General features: G+C 40.9%; 1 protein-coding gene across 7 annotated transcripts in view; it reads right to left on the reverse strand.

Moving 5' to 3' along the window:
* Positions 1-12,327, reverse strand: part of MAGI3 (membrane associated guanylate kinase, WW and PDZ domain containing 3) — a 211,945-nt gene that overhangs the window by 144,752 nt on the left and 54,866 nt on the right. For 2 of the 7 annotated variants that reach the window (XM_073319474.1, XM_073319473.1), the window contains exon 2: positions 2,966-3,042. The exons of the other annotated variants lie outside the window; for them this stretch is intronic. The gene's annotated coding sequence lies outside the window, so the exon portion shown is untranslated. The remainder of the gene's footprint in view (positions 1-2,965; positions 3,043-12,327) is intronic. 7 annotated transcript variants of the gene reach the window in all.

Below are 12,327 nucleotides of genomic sequence, written 5' to 3' on the forward strand. Positions count from 1 at the left end.
AAATCATTGTAGTTTATTTATTGCTAGCTAGTAAGTCTGCTGTAAAAAGTGATATTAACAAACATGCCAGTATCACTTCTCACAGCAGACTTACTCAGCTCTGCCAAGCCTGGGGACAAATTAAGCCCTGGATGTGGGGGGCTTAGGGAAGCAGCAGGGGGCTGGAGCCTGAAGCACCGCAGCCAGAGCTTGGGGTCTACCACCTCACAGACAGAGCCCGGGGCTGGAGCCAAAACTCCATCAGCCAGAACCTGCTGCCCCGCCACCCCAGGGCTGAAGACCAAAGCCTGAGTCTCACCACCCCGGGAAGGTGGGGAATTCACTGCCTGCCTGCTCTTCCAGCGTTGTGCCCCAGGAGTCTCCAACCCCTGCTGGCAGCCCCAGCAATCGACACTAAGTCGGTGCATCCAGGAGCAACAGGGAGGCTGTTATTTTACCCCCCCCCCCCCATCACAGCCCAGATGGCTGTGGCCGCAAGAAAAGCCCCTGGTGGCTGCATGCGGCCACAGTGGCCGCATCTGAGAAACACTGCTCTTAGCCACTATTGGGCAAATCATATCTGTTCTGCTGAAAGACATAAGCCTTAAAAGTCTAGTGTTTTAATGCAGAGGAAGTGTGTGCAAAAACTGTTGTGAAAATTTCTGTGAAAAATAGGGCTCAGCAAATAAAACAGCTGTGGTTTTACTAAAAAAAAGACAAAACTGTAAGACCAATTACCTTCCATGTGTACACAAGAAAGCTGAGTATTGCACAGCATCCTGACCAGCTACTACAGCTGTAGCACTGAATGCATGTACAATGTAGAGCTTATATGGAGTCATCTAGCCTACTGTTAAAAATTTCACATAACAAAGGAAGGTTTTTTTGTCAACATTATCCGTAGTATAGATCTTTGCTCATTCTCTCCCTTCTATTTGCCTGTTTAATCACAGAAAAGTTATTTGGCCATTTCAGTGGGTAATGTGTACAACTGGTTTTCCATGAATTAATAACCTTATTCCAGCTATGGCGAGGTTATCCATATTTACAAATATATCACAAATCCCCTTTCCCCTGAAGATTTAAAAAAGCTTTTACAAAGCTGTGATCAGAATCCTCACTTTATAGCAGGGAATAAACAGACAGGTAAATTACTTTCCTCTAGATCATATAAGAGCTGAGAACAGTTGTTAGTCTCTAAGATGCCACAAGTACTCCTCGTTCTTTCTGAGAACAGAACATCATTTGATTTCCAATCCTCTCTTCTAGCCACTAGATATTAATTTGTTCTGTAATGATATTAATATTTGTTCTGTAATGAGGCCTTCTAGGAAGTGTGTATTTTAGGGTCTGTCTTTTCTGGCGTGATTAAAATTATCCCTGCCTTTGACTTAGAGTTATGTTGCATTCCACCTGCTTAGCTATTGATAACCTACCATGTTTCATTGCTTAGGGAGCGTGAAGTTCTACAGGAAAACTGATACAGGTGTGACTGAAATGTAAGTCAAAAAATGCCCTAGCAGCTGCTGTCCATGTCAACTAAATGGCTCTCTTCTGTCAGAGCCTTGGCACTGTGTTCAGAGTGAAACATACATATTCACATACAAAAGAGTAGGCAATTTAATAAAAGGCAACATCTCTGCAAGTGTGTGTGCTCGCGCTTCTCCTCCTACTCCTCCCTCCCCAATCCTTAAGGCTCACTTTCTCTTCTGTCACTCAAGACTCCAGGCCTTTTTCACATTAACCTCTATAAACAGAGCAGCATCCCTCCATCTATTCAACAAGCACTCCTTTCTTCAAAATTCCCTCTCTAAAAAATTCTCCCAGGAACCACCGTTGGAAAGGAGCAGAATGTTGGGCCACCAGGCAGCCCCTTGGCCGTCGCTTCTCCAGCACGGCTGCTGTACAGATGGAGGAGACCCTGCGTGAAAGGGCTGCTGCGGCACAGCTGCTCCAGAGGAGCTGCAGCACCACATTCTGTTCTTCCTCTTTCTGGTACGCCGCACCGGCTATAAATACTTCGCTGGTATGGTGGACTGGACCGCCCTACTGGTACTGCCAGTTTAATCGGGCCTAAACCTCACAATTTAGCTAACTCCACATTCGTCCTTGCTCTGATCACGTCCACCCAAAATTAAAGCGGTTTGATCAGATGAAGACGGGAACTATACGGTAACACATTACAAGTAGTGGCACTTCCCAAACAACGCTTTTTAGTATTAAAGAACGTACTCTTGGTCAGACTTCCTCTCAAACCACATTCACCTGCTAACGTATTCTCATTGTAAAGTATAGGTTAATTTGCTCCAATAAAAAGGCTAGAATCCAACCTAGTATTTCATCTAATGTGGCTAGCTAACATGATCCAAGAGGTTGCCATCTTAAGTATTACAATTAAGCTCGTTTCAAATAATGGGTCAATTAACAGAACATTCTTACTCAAAATAATTTCAAATAAATATTAGCATATTGCCACTTTACTAGTTAAATATCGGATTAAGGAAACTAAAATGAAAACCATTAAGACCCCTTTAAATACTTTCCCAACAAACCTACAAACTTTGCAGCGGCAAATTCATCTTTAAGTCCAGAGTGGAATCTTGTATTAGAGCTACTGTAATACATGCTGTTTTAATGGTAGCTCTCTAGTTTTTATGGCTTCCATCTCTCATTTCTTTTTCTTTACTGCTCCTATAAGCTCTCTGTCTTCTTCCACACATTTTATTATTATCAGATTATGTGCAGAGATCTTTTCCTATCTTTGAATAAAGCATTAAGTTCTGGAGAGTAATCTTAATGAAATCAGAGGTTTTTCCAAGTTATTTATATTTCATTATGGTGGAAACTCAAATGTCTCATTTAAATCAAGCAATAATTAAGATATGAGGGCCCCTTTTTCCTGTTTTTCATGCATTATGATTAATTCCTTACAGGGCGCCCACTAGCTAGCATTTTGTTTCTGCCTTTGCTTGGAGATGGGGCTCACCCTAGATGCACGGCACGCACTCAGTAGTCTTCAAGTGACACTATAGATGCACGTAATCCTGCCTCATTCAGAAGAGTCTGCTTGGGAAAAAAAGAAAAGGTTTTGATCAAATTACCTCCTGAGAATACAACCAAGTCCTAAATGACCATATGTAAACTGAATAGTGAAATTATATGGAGGACACAGGACTATTAATAATTAAGTCATTCAACCTAGGTCTAGTCATCCAATAGACATACTATATGCCAGCTGTTGCGAATACTATGGAATTCTTCCACATTATGAAATAATGCATCCCGGGAAACGTCTGACGCACAAATGTGGATGGAATAGTTTAAAGAGTTTTTATGGTACGATGTGAAAAATAAAGCTTCAGTCAAACCTGCTCTCTCTTGCTTTGACCCAATATTTATCTTTGATCAAGAGCATCACAAAATAGGTTTTTACAATAGCTTTTTACATCGTTAGGGTTTTTTTCTGTACTTTTCATGCCTCAAATTTGGTTCTACAGTTTAAATTCTGAAATCAACAAGGTCCCAAAAGCTTTTCAGTACAATCAACCTCTTTCTTGTATTCTTGTTTTCAGAAGAAAGCTACAAATTGCACAGTTCATAGATACAAAAAAAGCAAAAGCAGTTTTACAGACATCAAACCACAAATAAAGGCTATCTCTGCTAAAACTGGGCATCAATTGTTTCCTGTAGCAAAGGTAAATATTAAGTACATAAACACTGCACTTGTATTAAGGCTAATTAAAAAAATAAAGTTTAACAGTAATTTTTGCCTATAATCAAAATAATGCTCCCCGATTAATGTATGTTTCTCTTTAGACCACAGAAAACCAACTTACTTAGCTTCCTTTATAGAATTCTCAAACAGTGCGGAAGTTAATTGAACATTATAATTAACCCCTTTACAGTCACAAACACATGAATACTAGGCATTTTGAATCAACAAGATAAAAATGCATTGTATATTTTGGTTTTTCCTTTTTATTTCCAAGCTATTGGCACAAGGTAATCTACTGAGCATAAGATACTGTATCTTGATCAGTGCTGTAAAGGCTTTCCCTTTCTCATCTTGCTTAAAATTTCTTCAGGATTTTAACACAGCCATTGCTTTTAATGAGTTGGGCTACTTGAACCCTTATGAGTTTATATTTAATATCCTGGAGGTAAAATTAAAAAATCCACCCACAATTCAGAACTAAAGTGGCTTTAATTCAGTTCATCTTAATTTACTCTGGAAGTGAATTAACCTAAACTGAATTAAGGCCACTTCAATTCTGCATAACAGCATCAACAAAAGGCTTTAATGCTGTTTAACTAATTGGCTTCAAATTCACACCATTAATTAATTCAGATTAATTTTTCTGTATGACAAACCCTTAATCTAAAATACGCCTGTAACTCTAAAATGGAAAAAGCAAATCATACCTAAACTTCAACTCCCAGAACTCCATATGTATATAAAACATTCTCTTCATGACTTATTTATCTCCAAAGGAAACTCCTGGTTCCTTTCATTTTCAGAAAAAAGAAAAGGAGTACTTGTGGCACCTTAGAGACTAACCAATTTATTTGAGCTGTAGCTCACGAAAGCTTATGCTCAAATAAATTGGTTAGTCTCTAAGGTGCCACAAGTACTCCTTTTCTTTTTGCGAATACAGACTAACACGGCTGTTACTCTGAAACCTGAAATTTTCAGAAAAGTGGCCATAAGATTTAGCTGTGCCCTGCCCACTCCTTGAGTTAATACAACACTTCCTCTTCCAGGTGTGAATAAAGGTATGCTGATGATACATACATGTATGTATCAGCATACCTTTACTCATGATACAGATATCATGATACATAGCTGATACGGTAAAGGTATGCTGATACAAGCTTTATCCGAAACTGACACTGTATATGAAGTTTGGCTACAAGATTACTTTATGGCTGGTATCCCCTTTGTATAGGTAACGTATGATCAGCATTTCTGTGCTGAGAGCTAGCCTCTCAGATGAGTTAGCATTAAGACAAATTGTATTGTTCCGTACAACAACCCACTGGACAGCATACATGCAGTGAATATATACAAACATCATGGATATCAGCAAGGAGTGATCCTTCAGCACCAAAGGCACACACATCTACCACTTGAGTAAACTGTTAGCTTTTAGTATCTTAGGCAGTGCACACTTATCCTTGCTGGAATCAAACACTCGAGGGAGACATGATGAAAAGCATGGAGTCCTGTATATTACACATACCTTTTCCTTCAAATTTTCTCACTTCCCCTTTTAAAATTTCAGAGAAAATTTTCATTCAGCTACACAGAGAAGAAATCTTGAAGCTCCATCTTACTTTTATACAACTCTAAGCTACATGAAAGCATCTACGATACAGAATGTATTACTGTAAACAGACACTAGAAAAACTGCATTTACTTGTCAATCTTGATTGTAACGGAGTAAGCACTAGAACTTAAGAGGCTGGGGATGAATCACTTGATTACCTCTGTTCTGTTCATTCCTTCTGAAGACCCTAGCATTGGGAATGCGGATGGATCACGATTACCTGTACTGTTCATTCCTTCTGAAGCACTGGCCACTGTTGAAAGACAGGATACTGGGCTAGATGGACCACTGGTCTGACCCATATGGCCATTCTTATGACATTGATAATACCTGTAAATACTGACAACTATTTTACTGTTCAAAGGAAGTATATTATGATCTACTCAAATCCACACTAAGCTAGTGGGGAGGAATCTCTGGTTTATTTTTTTTACCCTGATTACTTGTGTGAAAGTAGAATGAATTATATTGAAATTATAATTCATTAAAGAAATGCTACTTGAAGGGTTTGTTGAAATATAGTTGTCAGGAAGAGAAACATTAAGGAGTGTGAGACAATGGGTCCTCAAACTAATTAACTTAGAGCTCCTACTGAGCTAGGAGATTGGTAAACATTAGTATGCAAATAAGATATGTATGTATTTTTGTCAGTTTCTGCTTCCTTTTGTCTCTTATGTTAAATTGGCTTTGGCTTAATTGTATAAATAAGTTAGCATGAGTCTCAGAGAGGGGCTCACATATCTGGGTGCATTGGCAAAGCGCTTTGCTAATAAATAGAGTGGTCTGACAAATTATGTGAGTCCTGAATATGACTGACATTAGCAATCACTTCAAAAATAAATTTAAAAAAACAAACAAACTCTAAGGTATATAACATCCTTAGTGTGTTATGTGCTCCTCTAGCGGCTAGTCCACATAGATGCTAAAAGCCTATAGCTAATACCAGTCTCTACTTTAGTTGAAGTAGTAAGTCCTATGCTTCATGATCTGAGGTGAGACGGGTAAGCTAAGGTGGCCTGGTCCATTGGGAGCAGTGAATCTGTAAATAATGGGTGTCCAGTGGAACAAGGGCTGGACATTCCAGGGGGGATGCCTGCAGGGCTCACAAGTTGGAGTATGCCTATTGCTAACGTGCAGAGGGATAGCAGAGCCTGAAGAAGCTGAGAGGGGAGCACTTGTGTTGCTCGTGCCTTGTGGAATATGGGAGCTGACCCCTGGTAGGAATGCAAGCCTGCCTCAGCTAAAGGGAGTGTAACAGGGTTCACTCACTGCTGGGGTGCTTCCTTGTGGCTGGGTCTGGAGACGTCTTTCAAGTCAGATCCTCCAGCCCTTCCTCACATTGTGCCTCCCTCTTTTCTCTCCAGAACTCGAGGCGCTCCCTCTTTTTGACTCAACCCCCTTTCCAGGGTATCAAAGTCCCACTGGGTCAACTGTCCACCTGCCATTCCACAGTCTTGCAGTCCAAGACCAGTTCCTATGCCACTTCGTCACAGGCTGGTACGGGAACCCAGGCCCACCCACTACTCCCGGTTCCAACCCAAGGACCATATATCTAGCAACTACAGCCTGCTTGCTCCCAGGCCCTGATGCTATTTCCCTGGACTCTTTCCTACTTCCCTTCTCTATCTTCTGCCCCCTGTGTTTACTTGCCCAAACAGAGATCCCTGTCATAGTGACTGCAGACTATTTCCCCTGCAGCCCACTTCTGTTCTTAGCTCTTGCAGGGATTATACAAGCTCAGCTTGCTCCTTCCCAGCTGTCATCATCAGTTAGCTTTTCAGTCTATAGCTGTCCCTCAGGTGCAGCCTGCCACGTTACTTGTCTGAACTACCTGATCTGCCTTATGTAGGATGGACACCCCATCACAGGCAGGTGGTGGCATGGTGCCTCACAACCCTGAATGCCATATAGTTACCAAAGACTTCTGAACAGCATTAAAACCATCAATACTTTAGCTCATGCAAGTCCAACAGAGACAATAAATGATGGGAAGTTGAAGTTGGTGAAAGTTCAGCTGCTATTTTTCTACCTACAAATCACTCAAGGACACCTTTTTATTTAGGCCCCTATGTCAGCAACTTCTATCACCACAGTATATGAGCCGAAACCCGTAATGGTGGTGATCGTTAAAGATACAGGTTTCAGAGTAACAGCCGTGTTAGTCTGTATTCGCAAAAAGAAAAGGAGTACTTGTGGCACCTTAGAGACTAACCAATTTATTAGAGCATAAGCTTTCGTGAGCTACAGCTCACTTCATCAGATGCATATCGTGGAAACTGCAGCAGACTTTATATATACAGAGAGAATATGAACCAATACAGAGAGAATATGAACCAATACCTCCTCCCACCCCACTGTCCTGCTGGTAATAGCTTATCTAAAGTGATCATCAGGTGGGCCATTTCCAGCACAAATCCAGGTTCTCTCACCCTGGTGAGAAACAATGGTCACATAAACACCACCCTATACCGGAAACCTACTGACCGCTATTCCTACCTGCATGCCTCCAGCTTTCACCCTGACCACACCACACGATCCATCGTCTACAGCCAAGCTCTGCGATACAACCACATTTGCTCCAACCCTTCAGACAGAGACAAACACCTACAAGACCTCTGTCAAGCTTTCTTACAACTACAATACCCACCTGCAGAAGTAAAGAAACAGATTGATAGAGCCAGAAGAGTTCCCAGAAGTTACCTACTACAGGACAGGCCTAACAAAGAAAACAACAGAACGCCACTAGCCGTCACCTTCAGCCCCCAACTAAAACCCCTCCAACGCATTATTAAGGATCTACAACCTATCCTAAAGGATGACCCAACACTCTCACAAATCTTGGGAGACAGGCCAGTCCTTGCCTACAGACAGCCCCGCAACCTGAAGCAAATACTCACCAACAACCACATACCACACAACAGAACCACTAACCCAGGAAGTTATCCTTGCAACAAAGCCCGTTGCCAATTGTGCCCACATATCTATTCAGGGGACACCATCACAGGGCCTAATAACATCAGCCATGCTATCAGAGGCTCGTTCACCTGCACATCCACCAATGTGATATATGCCATCATGTGCCAGCAATGCCCCTCTGCCATGTACATTGGTCAAACTGGACAGTCTCTACGTAAAAGAATAAATGGACACAAATCAGATGTCAAGAATTATAACATTCATAAACCAGTCGGAGAACACTTCAATCTCTCTGGTCACGCAATCACAGACATGAAGGTCGCTATCTTAAAACAAAAAAACTTCAAATCCAGACTCCAGCGAGAAACTGCTGAATTGGAATTCATTTGCAAATTGGATACTATTAATTTAGGCTTAAATAGAGACTGGGAGTGGCTAAGTCATTATGCAGGGTAGCCTGTTTCCTCTTGTTTTTTCCTCCCCCCCCCCGATGTTCTGGTTTAACTTGGATTTAAACTTGAAGAGTGGTCAGTTTGGATGAGCTATTACCAGCAGGAGAGTGAGTTTGTGTGTGTATGGGGGTGGGGGGGGATGTGAGAAAACCTGGATTTGTGCAGGAAATAGCCCAACTTGATTGTCATGCACATTGTGTAAAGAGAAAAGGAGTACTTGTGGCACCTTAGAGACTAACCAATTTATTAGAGCATAAGCTTTCGTGAGCTACAGCTCACTTCATCAGATGCATATCGTGGAAACTGCAACAGGCTTTATATATACACAGAGAATATGAAACAATACCTACTCCCACCCCACTGTCCTGCTGGTAATAGCTTATCTAAAGTGATCATCAGGTGGGCCATTTCCAGCACAAATCCAGGTTTTCTCACCCTCCACCCCCCCACACAAATTCACTCTCCTGCTGGTGATAGCCCATCCAAAGTGACAACTCTTTACACAATGTGCATGAATAAATGGACACAAATCAGATGTCAAAAATTATAACATTCATAAACCAGTCGGAGAACACTTCAATCTCTCTGGTCACGCAATCACAGACATGAAGGTCGCTATCTTAAAACAAAAAAACTTCAAATCCAGACTCCAGCGAGAAACTGCTGAATTGGAATTCATTTGCAAATTGGATACTATTAATTTAGGCTTAAATAGAGACTTGGAGTGGCTAAGTCATTATGCAAGGTAGCCTGTTTCCTCTTGTTTTTTCCTACCCCCCCCCCCCCCGCAGATGTTCTGGTTTAACTTGGATTTTAACCTGAAGAGTGGTCAGTTTGGATGAGCTATTACGAGCAGGAGAGTGAGTTTGTGTGTGTATGGGGGTGGGGGGGATGTGAGAAAACCTGGATTTGTGCAGGAAATAGCCCAACTTTATTGTCATGCACATTGTGTAAAGAGTTGTCACTTTGGATGGGCTATCACCAGCAGGAGAGTGAATTTGTGTGGGGGGGTGGAGGGTGAGAAAACCTGGATTTGTGCTGGAAATGGCCCACCTGATGATCACTTTAGATAAGCTATTACCAGCAGGACAGTGGGGTGGGAGTAGGTATTGTTTCATATTCTCTGTGTATATATAAAGCCTGCTGCAGTTTCCACGATATGCATCTGAGGAAGTGAGCTGTAGCTCACGAAAGCTTATGCTCTAATAAACTGGTTAGTCTCTAAGGTGCCACAAGTCCTCCTTTTCTTTTTGCGAATACAGACTAACACGGCTGTTACTCTGAAACCTGTCATTGTGTAAAGAGTTGTCACTTTGGATGGGCTATCACCAGCAGGAGAGTGAATTTGTGTGGGGGGGTGGAGGGTGAGAAAACCTGGATTTGTGCTGGAAATGGCCCACCTGATGATCACTTTAGATAAGCTATTACCAGCAGGACAGTGGGGCGGGAGTAGGTATTGGTTCATATTCTCTCTGTATATATAAAGTCTGCTGCAGTTTCCACGATATGCATCTGATGAAGTGAGCTGTAGCTCACGAAAGCTTATGCTCTAATAAACTGGTTAGTCTCTAAGGTGCCACAAGTACTCCTTTTCTTTTTGTTAAAGATACAATAACTAGCTGTGCCTTCAAAACAGCTGATCTATTCCAAACATCCTGGCATTGTACTATATATTTTGAAGCAGAAGTTCTGACCACAGTAATACAAGCATGTTTTCAAGCACCACCTCATGATGAAGAAAAATCAATAGTCAACAGGCTCTTTCAGACTAAAATTTCCCCCTCACCAAGAAAACTATTATTGTGTAGTTCAGCTTTGCAAGCTGGAATTAGATTGACTGTAAAATGATAGTACTCTCTAACAGGCAGAGTAACCCTAAATAGGCACTTCCCATCCTTTCTGATTTTTCTTCCCATTATTTCCGTTAGCTGCTTCTCACCACAATTAACCACAGTGGAGCGGAGTCATCTATATGACTTCACCATGAATGCCACTGATTCGAGCAGTCTGCATCGGCTTACACCAGACTCGTCTTCCTTCCTCTATTTCTCAATTCCCTCCCCCTTTTTATGTCCCAAAATCCTTCTATCCAAAATCATATCATTTGATACCAATTGTGTCATTATGATTCTTGAACCCTTAAGTGCAGAGCTGTCAGGGTGGATTTGATTTAAACCAAATTGATTTAAATCATGATTTAAATCACTAGTCAGGAAGACTCGATTTAATCATGGATTTCTACATAAAAGTGCATTCTTGTCGGTTGTTATAACCTTAATACATATTCCTCACACCTCAGAGACAGACGTAGGTTTCATTTTAGAAGGTACACACTATACATTTTTAAGTGATTTATTTTGAAAACTTCTCAGATTAGTTTTACAGCTATATCAGAAAATGAATGATTGTTTGGTTATTTCATTTACCAAAGGTAATTCAAGCAGATATTTATGAAGTCACTTGGAGGTGCTCTCCAATTCAACAGCTTAATCATTAATATTTGGAGGGTTTTCTTGCCATGCTGTATTAGGAGAACATCACCAGGCCTTGCATTTCTTTGTTTGCATTTTGCATGCATGCCTGTCTTACCCATAGGTAGAGGAACTTCATTAAAATATTCCCAAACTGGGTCTCTCTTACAGCCTGTTGCCATTATAGATTTTCCCTTCTAGTGAGAGAATGGTATGGTAGATCTCAAATCAATTAAGGCTACACTCAGAAAGACCTCAAGACTTCTGGAATATGCTGCTCAAACAGTTTCATTTTTGTTTCTACTGCCTGTCCTTTTCTTCTCACATTTATCTCCAGACTTCTCCTTGTCCAGATCTATTCTGTCCCCAACAATCTTCTATTCATTGAACTTTTTGAAACTTTGTACTTTTAGAGAGAAATAAGGGATTGACTCTCTACACAAATCTGCAGAGGGACACTAGGGTGGAGGTCTGTTATTTCTCACCTCTATTTATTTATTTATTTATTTAAAACATTTTTGCTGTTAACAAGCATGTTATCTCTGGAGACACAAAGCCACAGTTTGAGAACTATAAAACTAAGCATCTCTGATGGCATCTTCTAGACTGAGCACTGAGTCCCACTGGGTAGATAGAAAGATTAACCAAAATAATCGACACAGGAGCCCCTGGAACCCCATAAAATTGGGTCCCTAATCCATGAACTACTGGAACTCATTTACAAAATTTTTCTTAAACATTACATGAATATAAGACAAGGAGTACTTGTGGCACCTTAGATGCATCCGATGAAGTGAGCTGTAGCTCACGAAAGCTCATGCTCAAATAAATTGGTTAGTCTCTAAGGTGCCACAAGTCCTCCTTTTCTTTTTGCGAATACAGACTAACACGGCTGTTACTCTGATACATGAATATATTGTCTCATACTAAGAATTAGAATTTATAATCCCTATTCCATGATGGGATATCTTTGAGCTATAACGTATCTTAATTAAAACTATCTTCAGATAGATTTTCTCTTCAAAATGCATTTTACCAAAAAAAATCCGATTTTTTTTTAAATAGTTGATTTTTAATCCACCCTGAGAGCTGTGCACATGTAAATTTAGTTTTGTAAAACAGGTCAGGACTAGGGACTCCACTCTTATAAGCATTGTAAACACACACACATACAAAGACACA

The sequence above is a fragment of the Lepidochelys kempii genome, chromosome 21, assembly GCF_965140265.1.
Source record: "Lepidochelys kempii isolate rLepKem1 chromosome 21, rLepKem1.hap2, whole genome shotgun sequence".
Taxonomy (NCBI): Eukaryota; Metazoa; Chordata; order Testudines; family Cheloniidae; genus Lepidochelys; species Lepidochelys kempii.